The sequence below is a fragment of the Cucurbita pepo genome, chromosome 8, assembly GCF_057944985.1.
Source record: "Cucurbita pepo subsp. pepo isolate OVF chromosome 8, ASM5794498v1, whole genome shotgun sequence".
Taxonomy (NCBI): Eukaryota; Viridiplantae; Streptophyta; class Magnoliopsida; order Cucurbitales; family Cucurbitaceae; genus Cucurbita; species Cucurbita pepo.
Window position 1 is genome coordinate 6694577 of NC_141805.1, and position 9582 is coordinate 6704158.

Consider the following 9582-nt stretch of genomic DNA (forward strand, 5'->3'; position numbering starts at 1 on the left):
AGCAAAGCTTTTTCCTTTCATTTTGACATTGTACAAGTCTTTGCCACTACATCTCTAATCAATCACTGCTTATTCGCAAACAACACTTTATAGCCTATATCGAAGTTTAATGGTCCAATTTAAATAAAAGTTTTTTTTTTTTTTTTGAGAGATCTTTTATCTTATAACCATTTTCATCTTAAGTAAACTTGAAAAGATTTTCAAAGCATGCATGTAATAACAATCTTAGTCTTGTCATGTTTTAGAAGTTGTACTATTATGTCATACTAACATCAATATATATCAAAATTCATTGTTAACATATATTTATCCGCTTTGACTCATTATATATCGCCGCGAATTTTACAATTTACTAGGGAGAGGTTTCCACACACTTATAAAAAAAAAATATTTCGTTACTCCTTCAAAATGACGTGGAATCTCATAGTTATATTTAAAAAAAAAACCATATTATATTTGTAAAAATTGTTTGTGCTAAAAATAATCTCTAGATTATCATCTATTACCCACTTGTTTGGAATGGTTCTATCAAATATTATTTTCCAACCATACAAACCACAATAATTTATTTTAAAAAGTAGTTGATATCTTATTATCGAACATCACTTCGTCTAGTTTGTAGGCCATTTGACATTTTTATAATACTTTAAAAAAGACAAACTAATTAAAAACCCATCTCTCAAATCAATTCGTCAAAACTTAATAAAGTAACTGAAAGAGTTAGGTGTTTCATATCTAGCAATTTATAAGGAATTTTTGTTTTAAAATACAACAAATTCCCAAACCCCATTAATAAAAGCCCTAACTCTTCTCATAGTTCTTCACAAGCCATCTCACAAACCTACAAACCCTTCAATATCTCTCCACCAATGGCTTCTAAGCTCTCTTCGCCCATTGCCCTCCTCCTCCTCCTCAACCTCCTCTTCTTCACTATGGTCAGCTCCACCTATGTCCCTTGCCCACCGCCGCCACCCAAGCCCCACAAACCCACCCCGTCAAGGCAGCAACCATCACTCCCCAAGTGCCCCAGGGACACCCTTAAGCTTGGCGTCTGCGCCGACTTGCTGGACGATCTAGTGCACTTATTGATCGGCTCACCACCAAAATCCCCATGCTGCACCCTAATCCAAGGCCTTGTTGACCTGGAAGCTGCTGTGTGCCTTTGCACTGCGGTGAAGGCCAGAGCCTTGGGTCTCAAGATTGACCTCTCAGTTTCCCTCAGCTTGCTTTTTAACTACTGTGGAAAGAAGGTTCCGTCCGGCTTCCAATGCCCTGTTTGAAACCAAATCCTTTCATTTCCGTTTCTTGTTTCTTCTTCAATTTTCCATTTCAATGTCGTGTTTAAATAATCAGTTTGGTCGTACGTCGTGTTATGATGGGTTAGGAAATCTTCTCAGAATTCCACTATCTTTTTATCGTTTCATTACAATGCAATGTAACATAATGGTACCTATTTTTTTTTTTTTCAAATGAACAACGTTGTTCGTCTATTCTTGTGTCTTTTTACAAATTGGACGATGCATATGTTTGAAATCTCAAATCTTGTTTCACCTATGTCACTTGCATGAAATCATAATAAACCCTTAACTTCAAAATTTTAATGACGAAAAATTAAAGAGAGTAATATTAACACTCAAGTTTTAAATGACAATGTTGATGAAAAATGTAGAGACCTCAATTTAATGAAAATATGGATGTCAGTGTAACAGCCCAAGTACGCCGCTAGTAGATATTATCCGTTTGGAATCGTTATGTATCGCCGTCAGCCTTACGGTTATAAAACATGTTTGTTAGGGAGAGGTTTTCACATTCCTATAAAGAACGCTTTGTTCTCCTCTCCAACTGACGTGGGATCTCACAATCCACCCCCTTGGGGGCCAGCGTCTTTGTTGGCACACCGCTCGGTGTCTGGCTCTGATGCCATTTGTAATAGCCTAAGCTCACCATTAGCAGGGATTATCTACTTTGGCCCGTTACGTATCGTCGTTAGTCTCACGGTTTTAAAATGTGTATGTGAGAGATGTTTCCACATTACTTGAAGAAATGTTTGGTTCTCTTTTTCAACCGACGTGAGTCTCATAGTCCATGGGAACTTTTGAAAAATTTATGAGAATATTTAAACCGTCGTATAAGAATTTACTATTCTAAACGAGGAAGAGGGTTATTATTAATATTATGTGTTGATATTTTTATTAAATATAAGGTCAATTTTTATACAATATGATTAAAAAGTGGATTTGGTGGACAATATTAGATATCGACATATTAATGAAAAAAGAATACAATGGTCCGTGTCAATACTCTCCGTCACGGTCAATGAAAAGCAAATTGTAGAGATAATTGCTACATTTTTCTTTTTCTTTTATTTATTTATTTATTTAATTATTAATAGAAACAACTTTAATTTTAATTTCGAAGAAGACTATGCATAATTCGTGGTTCACTAAGCTGGGCAATTAATTTTTTTTTTCTAATAATTATTTATTACAACCTTTTCATAATTTTTGAATTGTTATCCATTATAGTTCATATTAATTAGATCATCATATGCCTCTTTTATCTCGAGTCGATGATAAGTATTTTAATATATTTAAAATTGTAAAATAGGTTTTTTTTTATTATTATTAATTTAATTTATTAGTATTTTTGTTGTATATATTTTTTTTTCAAAATTATCTATTGATATTTACATTTCCATAAAATCGAGACTTCCACATTTTAAACATTAATGTTAAGTAACTAATTTTGATATCTAACCTAAGGGCTATAACTTGAATAGAAAATGCAACTATCATACCTTCATTCTCATAGCCTATATAGTGACCCTACATGATTGTCTTACCTTCATCTAAAAAAAATAGAACTTGGTTTGATAATTTAAAAAAATACTCAGTAAATAATCACACTATTGCGGTCGAAAAATGCAAATACATGCAACGATCTCTACTTTTCAATCTGGATAGAGTTGAATGTGTAATATTTCTCTACACATGCACACATAGATCCACCTAGCAGACTCGTATACGTATCCTCTAAGTCTACTTGTTGGGCTAGCTTAAACTCACGTTGGCAGAAGCTATGGAGGGAAAGGAGCGTGCATAATACCACGACGTACATGATATCGTAGTTTATGTAGTGTAATATATGGAGGTTCATGCATCATACAACATTAATATCACAACATAGTTCCATAACATGACATAATCATATTATAGTACATCTTGTATCATTGCATAAACATAACATAACACAAAACGCATCAAACAATCATGAAAAATTCATCATTCGTACATCATACAAGTCATTCACTGCAACAAATACCATCTTTTATAGCTTTTTTGTATAATATTTTCTAAAATATGCTATAAATCAGAAAGAAAATAAAGGTTTTTTTTTATTTTTTTTTTATTATTATTTTTTTTAATGTTATCCCTCAAAACCTTATCACGCGTGCCAAAGCCTTCCTTTCTTTTTCTGTCATTTTCCCTCTAGACACCCATATTCCCTCAGACCCTAGGGCAAAACCAAATCTCGCCTTCTTTCTCTCACGCAACAATCCATCCTTCTTTCTTTCGTGCTTCAAAATTTTTCCCTCAAGATCCATCCTTCTTTCTTTCGTGCGTCAAAATTTTTCTCTGATTTGCATCAAATTTCAAGATGGTGGCATTGAGAGGAGGCATACAGTTTATTGTTGATGCTTTGTCTATGAAAAACTCTATTCTCCTACCTCACTGCAAATTGAACAATCCAAGATGGAGGTTAGTTGTTTTTTTTTCCCTATTATCTTCTTTGTTGGCTCACTTTGTAAAGAATTTCATTGATAAATTATTCTAAGTAATTTGTCTCTGTATCTTCCTTTTTAATTTCTTTTTGAAGGATCGAACTACTACTAAATAATGCAGTTTTTCATTTACATTTAGTACACACTAATAAACTTTTGTGAGTTCAGTCCTTTGGTCTTTCATTAAGTAATGTACTTTACTTTTAAGTGTGTATTTTCCTAGCTGTAGAATTTTTCTTTGAATGTAGATTGGTGAGTTCTGTGAGGTAGATGTAGTTGTTGTCTTGTGTTAAAAGGTTGAATATAGTTTTGTGAGTTAGATCAACGGAATAAAAACATAAGACAAGAAACTATCTTTATTTTTCATTGTGTTGGTTCAATCAATACATGCCCAAATTGAGGAACCACATGAAGATTACAAACAAAAAAATAAGGCTAAGAGTACAAAGTAATTAAGTTTAGAGGAATTTGTTAATTCATAGGTTATTTCAAGCACATTCTACCGGTAGGAATGATTTATGTTAAAGGGTTACATATTCTGCAAGTATCAAGTAGTAGGAAGAAGTTTATACACGTATTATGGACTGCATATAAATTCCTTGAGCAAAATACCAATTGTATTATGTATGACTAAATTTTTGTGGCCTTTTCTCCTTCCTTGATTTTTTTTTTTCCTTTGATATATTAGGTCTCCTTTTCTCCTTCCTTGTGTATAACTTATTAAATACATGATTGGCAAGATCACTCACTTTCACACAACAACAACAAGAACTTGTGTGGCCCTGTTGTTACTGTTACTGTTATTTTGCATTTAGGGCTTTCAACAACACATTCTTCTTCTTATTTGATTTTGAGGATTTCTTCAACTGAGATCTTAGATAAATTAGAAGATCAGTTAGAAGAAGTTGTTCCTAATTAGAAGACCAGTTAGACTGATTTCGGTCTTTGACTTTTGTTTGCTAACTTGGAGTGACTAGGAGAAAGAATATTTGTAGATCCTTTAAAGACTACTTTTCTTTTTTCTCAAGAGAATTCATTAGTTTGTATGGTCATTTTCTTTGGTTAATAAGTTTTTTTTGGTTGGCCTTACTCGTCATGATATCAATTTTTTTTTTTAATGGTTCTGTTTGGTTTATCATATGAGGACAACACTTCATTAAAAAGGGCTATTTGAAAGGATTGGGTTTTATTACAAAGTTATGGTTTTCATCCAAGGGAATCAAAAAGCGTAATGCTCTTTCTTTCCTCGTAAACTTTGAGTGGACAATGCCCTCCCCTTTCAATTCTAATTGGAAGCTGTAATGCAAGTATTTGAACTAATGTTTCTATGCTCTGTTTTTAAGAAATGAAACGTGCTTACATATATAAGATGAACAATAATGTTCTATTCTCTTTTTTACTTTTATATGATATTTAGATTTTGTTGCTATTTTGCACTTCTCTTCGAATCACCTTATGTCAAACCTTTTGGTACTATTTTGCACTTCTCTTCGAATCACCTTATGTCAAACCTTTTGGAACTATTTTGCACTTCTCTTCGAATCACCTTATGTCAAACCTTTTGGTACTATTTTGCACTTCTCTTCGAATCACTGATATATATGCTTTGATAATGTTGCAGGATTCCTTGAAAGCACTAATTGGCAAGAAACAACGACCAATTTATCAATTGACATTGCCTAGAGTCGGCCACAAAGATGCAACTTACGCTCTGATACCAAATTGATAAGGCAACCCTAATCCTCAACCCAACGATCAAGTTTTTGTTGGAGCAAGGAAGCACTAATTGGCAAGCAACAACGAACAATTTATCAATTGACATTGCTAAAAGGGTGGAACATAGAAGACATTGATGTCGGTTCGAATACCTTTAGGATTGGTGTACTTGATTTCATCAAAATCAAAGATGTCACATACTGTGGATAGTGAGTTTTTGTTCTATTTATTGTGTATTGGGTGGGGAAGAACTTATTTGAAAATTGTGCTAGTGTAACGAGTCTGATATTCTTATATAGATCGAGTTGAATACTTTATTTTGTAATGTGTTAGTAGATTATTAAATTTCAATTATATTTTTGTTATAGCATAAGATTAAATGTATAAATATAGCTTATTAAAAATGAATGATAGCATAAAATATAGTATAAATATAGCTTATTAAAAATGAATGATAGCATAATATTTTAGTTATGTTTACATATTTATAACTTTAACAAAAATGCTATAAAATGTTTTCATAGCATTGCATATAAGCTATATTTAGGTACTATATAATAACATTTATTATAGCTATACAAAAACGCTATAAAAAGTTCCAGACTTTTAATAACATGGGCTGTCACGACGTACAAAAAATGCTATAAAAGGTCTATGATAGCATTTTTCGGAAGCTATCTAATCCAATATTTGTTGTAGTGATTCAACCAAGCCAACATTAAAGCCATTTCGTAGGCGAAGTTATTAACGTATGGAAAATTAGTGTATCTTTGTTTAAGACCTACCTTGATCCGCACAAATGTGAGGATTGTTAAGCTATTCTTAGATATATTTATATTTTAAGTCTCTCCTTTCTACGGTAGAGTTGAAGCCTCAAGAAAAACAGCCCAATAAATAGTTCATACTCGCAATTGTGCTCCATACATTAAACCTATGATAATTACCCATACTATCAAGTTTGAATAGTTCATGACACTATGGGGTTCCGCTAACTTCCAGACGTCCTTACAGATAAGCTTGATTACATGGTCCAGGCGAGCGCCCGGAGGATTTACGCTCGCACGTGTGGGTCATGTGTAAAGAAGTACTACACATCCAATTTGTTCGAGATTGGAGGTCACTCCTAGATGAGTTAGAGCTCGATCCCAAGAGCATGTTGCACGTGTTTGCATCAGCATGACCCCTACAGTGGGTCACTTACTGAGTATTCTTCGAAATACTCAAGCTGTGTGCCAAATATCATTTTTCAGGTAAAGAGAAGACGCCCATGTACGGACGACGACGACATCGAAAATAGATACAGTGGCACGTGCATAAGGTAGTTGCATGTTTAAATTCTTAGTAATAGGAGTATAGGACGCTTTTATTTCATTATTTAGATTATTCCATTTGTAATTGTTTTGTTTTAATTTTAAATTCCAACGTTATATTTTGAAACACGTAAGACCGACAATGTGTTCTAGTAGTTTGAAGTGTTATGAATGTGTTTTCAATTTTCCGTTATTTACGATGAGTATCTAAGAGCTATATTCCGCATTTAAGAGATAAGCATGAGACTTGGTAGCGACTCTGAGTATGTAAAAATTTAGGATCGTTACATAAAACATTAACTTGAGACTAAAGGAGAAGCTAAACCTTACCGGGAATGAGTGGATAAAAACTTCAAACCGAATCAAATAAGTTAACAAATCAAAATTTATTACCCATGCAGTATTAGAAAGCCATGACAAAGGGATGACCTTAGAGTCAAGGTCAAGGCCTAAGCCATCGAGGCTAGAAATAAGTCACTTAGGTTGAGGCCACCTTGGTCGAGTTGAGAAAATCTTAATGAATAGCTTTACTGAGTAAGCCTAGGTCGAGGCAAACACCTTCATCCAAGTCTACGATGAATCTCTCTACCTTCTCTGTCTTAATGTAGACCAATTTCGAGGCTAGGCTAAGCTCATTCGCCTCATGAATTCTTGGTGAAATCCTATTGTTTTATACATGTAGCCATGCTCAAGTAATACTCCTCTCATAATGTCGTGTGATTACACCACCATTATGACTGAGAAACACATTTGTGCATTATCCTAGAACATGAACGATGCACAAGATACTTTATGGTCATCTAAACTCTTCAATTGATGAAACATCATCTCCATTATGAATCTATTCCTCCTTTCACTGACGTCATTCTGTTGAGGATGTATAGTGCTGTCAATTGATGTTCAATTCCAGCCTCTTCACAAAACCTGTTAAAAGTTTCTGAAGTGTACTCCTTGCCATTATCTGATCTTATAGTCTGAATCAAGCATGCACTTTCATTCTTAACTCTGGCTTTGAATTTCAAAATACGCCCGCAAGTTCTGGTTGTTGCTTCAGCAAGAAGATCCAACACATTCTCGTTAGATCATAAATAAAAACAATGTAATAAAGATTACAATTTAATGATGTTGTTCGTTGACGACCACAAAGATCAGTATGAACCAGCTGCAGTTTTTTCGAGGCTCTCCATGAATGTTTAGGAAAGGGTTGCCTATGTTGCTCCCCAAAATTACAAGCACGGCAAAGAGGAATGTAATCATTAATGTCAGCTAGTCTTTTTACAGCTTCTTTGACTGCATCTAAAGCAAACCTCAATGATGAAAGTGCCCAAATGTTTTGTGCCAAATCTCAGTGGCACTAGCTCTTGATATAAAGGTCATCTGCTCTCTCTCCATCGGATTTAGAGCAAACTTTTTTCCTTTCATTTTGACATTAAACAAATCTTTGCCACTACATCTCAAATCAATCACTGCTTGTTCGCAAACAACACTTTATATAGAATATATCGAAGTTTAACGGTCCAATTTATGTTTTAAAATTCATTTTTGGGATCTAAATAAAAGCCTTTTTTTTTTTCTTTTTTTAGAGATCTTTTATCTTATAACCATTTTAATCTTAAGTAAACTTTAAAAGATTTTCAAAGCATGCATGTAATAACAATCTTAATCTTAGTCTTGTCATGTTTTGTCATGTTTTAGAAGTTGTACTGTTATGTCATACTAACATCAATATATATTAAAACTCATTGTTAACATATATTTATCCGCTTTGACTCATTATATATCGCCGCCAATTTATAATTTACTAGGGAGAGGTTTCCACACCCTTATAAAAAAAAAGATGTTTCGTTACTCCTTCAAAATGACGTGGAATCTCGTAGTTATATTTATAAAAAAACCATATTATATTAGTAAAAATTATTTGTTCTAAAAATAATCTCACTTTTCTGGAAGGGTTCTATTGAAGGAATTTTTGTTCTAAAATACAACAAATTCCCAAACCCCATTTATAAAAACCCTAACCCTTCTCATAATTCTTCACAAGCCATCGCACAAACCTACAAACCCTTCAATATCTCTCCACCAATGGCTTCCAAGCTCTCTTCACCCATTGCCCTCCTCCTCCTCAACCTCCTCTTCTTCACTATGGTCAGCTCCACCTATGTCCCTTGCCCACCGCCGCCACCCAAGCCCCACAAGCCCACCTCGTCAAGACAGCAACCATCACACCCCAAGTGCCCCAGGGACACACTCAAGCTTGGCGTCTGCGCCGACTTGCTGGACGATCTAGTGCACTTAGTGATCGGCTCACCACCAAAATCCTCATGCTGCACCCTAATCCAAGGCCTTGTTGACCTGGAAGCTGCTGTGTGCCTTTGCACTGCGGTGAAGGCCAGAGCCTTGGGTCTCAAGATTGACCTCTCAGTTTCCCTCAGCTTGCTTTTGAACTACTGTGGAAAGAAGGTTCCGTCCGGCTTCCAATGCCCCGCTTGAAACCAAATCCTTTCATTTCCGTTTCTTGTTTCTTCTTCAATTTTCCATTTCAATGTCGTGTTTAAATAATCAGTTTGGTCGTACTTCGTGTTATGATGGGTTTGAAAATCTTCTCAGAATTTCACCATCTTTTTAGAGTTTCATTACAATGCAATGTAACATAATGGTACGTAGTTTTTTTTTTTTCAAATGAACAACGTTATTCGTCTATTCTTGTGTCTTATTATAAATTTGACGATGCATATGTTTGAAACCTCAAATCTTGTTTCACTTGTTTCACTTGCA

The 9582-nt window shown here is 34.3% G+C and overlaps 2 pseudogenes; both read left to right on the forward strand.

The window, feature by feature from the left end:
- The first annotated feature begins 869 nt into the window (after positions 1-869).
- LOC147791452 (14 kDa proline-rich protein DC2.15 pseudogene) lies at positions 870-1280 on the forward strand (annotated as a pseudogene).
- A 7669-nt stretch (positions 1281-8949) lies between these two features.
- Positions 8950-9297, forward strand: LOC147791453 (14 kDa proline-rich protein DC2.15 pseudogene; annotated as a pseudogene).
- Positions 9298-9582: the final 285 nt, after the last annotated feature.